This window comes from Bison bison, unplaced genomic scaffold (assembly GCF_000754665.1).
Source record: "Bison bison bison isolate TAMUID 2011002044 unplaced genomic scaffold, Bison_UMD1.0 scf7180017856752, whole genome shotgun sequence".
In the NCBI taxonomy this organism is placed as follows: Eukaryota; Metazoa; Chordata; class Mammalia; order Artiodactyla; family Bovidae; genus Bison; species Bison bison.
This window is the reverse complement of record NW_011487325.1, coordinates 23172-25014: the sequence shown is the minus strand read 5'-3', so window position 1 is coordinate 25014 and position 1843 is coordinate 23172. Positions and strand designations below refer to the sequence as shown.

At 40.9% G+C, this 1843-nt stretch overlaps 1 protein-coding gene across 1 annotated transcript in view; it reads left to right on the top strand.

The window, feature by feature from the left end:
• The window catches only part of LOC105002835 (uncharacterized protein CXorf66 homolog), an 11965-nt gene that overhangs the window by 2353 nt on the left and 7769 nt on the right, over window positions 1-1843 (top strand). The gene's annotated exons all lie outside the window — the stretch shown is intronic.

Here is a 1843-nt window from a genome sequence, read left to right as displayed (position 1 = left end):
TATGTTGCTTTTTAAACCACACTTAATTATAGAGTAGGAGTCTACAGAATATTTGAAGCTCATTCAACGTGAAAAATTCTAGGTGCATTAGTATGGGGCTTCACACATAAAACCGATATAAAATATGTAAAAAAAAAAAATGTACCCTGAGTTAGAGAAGAAATTTTGCGAAAAAGAAAAAATAATAATTTTTTTACCAGTCAAAGCTTCCACAAGTTAATACCTAAAATAACTCGTCTCACTTCAAAGGATAGTTTTTGACACTTCTTGGCAATGTCCTGGTTTAAGTAAGAGGGCTCTGAATCTCTGTTTGCTAGCCTTCTTGCAGCATTGTCTTTCCGGTCATGATACCTTTCTTCTGTCTGGCTCCCATTTTGTATTTCCCGGTTCAGCAAGTATCAGGGCTGTATGTCAGTCAGTCCTTGGCTTCCTTACATTTCCGGCCACCAGGGGTCGCTGTGAAGCCAGTTTCAAACGTGGTCCTTCCCTCTAAGACCATCAGCGCTGTGTTTCCCTTTCATCCACATTCCTTACCTTCATCTCCAAAACTCATACCTTGCTCCTGTCTATGGAACTAAAATCGTTAGTTCTTCAGTCATGTCCAACTCTTTCTGGCTCCGTGGATTGTAGCCCACGTTACTTCTCTATCGACAGAATTCTCCAGGCAAGAATACTGGAGTAGGCAGTCATTCCTTTCTCTAGGGGATCTTCCAGACCCAGGGATCCAACTCAGGTCTCCAGCATTGCAGGCAGATTCTTTACCATCTGAGCTACCAGGGAAGCTCTGGGGTCACAGAGAGTCGGACACGACTGAGTGACTAACACAACAATAACAATGGAACTGAAATTAATTATATTTTGCTCCTTTTATTCAGTAAGTTCAGTTCAGTTCAGTCGCTCAGACCTGTCCAACTCTTTGTGACCCCTTGGACTGCAGCATGCCAGGCTTGCCTGTCCACCACCAAATCCAGGAGCTTACTCAAACTCATGTCCATCGAATGGGTGATTCCATCCCACCATCTCATTCTCTGTCGTCCCCTTCTCCTCCCGCCTTCAATCTTTCCTAGCATCAGAGTCTTTTCATGAGTCAGTTCTTTGCATCAGGTGGCCAACGTATTGGAGCTTCAGCTTCAGTATCAGTCCTTCCAAGGAATATTCAGGACTGATTTCCTTTAGGATTGACTGGTTAGATCTCCTTGACTGGTTGAATCTCACTTTATTCAATAAAGTGCTTTCTAAAAACGTATCCCTTAAAAAAAGTGCAAAAATGCAGATTTCAAACATTTCCAACATGTATTTCTACATGAAATTCTATAAGCATGGAAGTACACAACATTGTAAATCAACTTTACTTCAATAAAATTTTTAAAAATTAAACTTTTAAAATTTAAAAAAATTTAAGAAATTATATACACAATGGAATATTACTCAGCTATAAAAGGAATGCATTTGAGTTAGTTCTAATGAGGTGGATGAAACTTGAGTTTATTATACAGAGTGAAGTAAGTCAGAAAGAGAAAGACAAATACTGTATAGTAACACATACATGCAGAATCTAGAAAGATGGTACTGATGATCCTACATGGAGGGCAGCAAAGGAGACACAGATGTAAAGGACAGACTTTTGGATTCAGTGGGAGAAAGAGAGGGTGGGATGATTTGAGAGAACAGCATTGAAACATATATGTTACCATATGTAAAATAGATAGCCAGTGTGAGTTTGAGGTATGAGGCAGGGCCAGGGCACCTAAAGCACGTGCTCTGTGACAACCTGGAGGGATGGAGTGGGGTGGGAGTTGGGAGGGGGGTTCAGGAGGGAAGGGACACAAGTATACCTATGGCC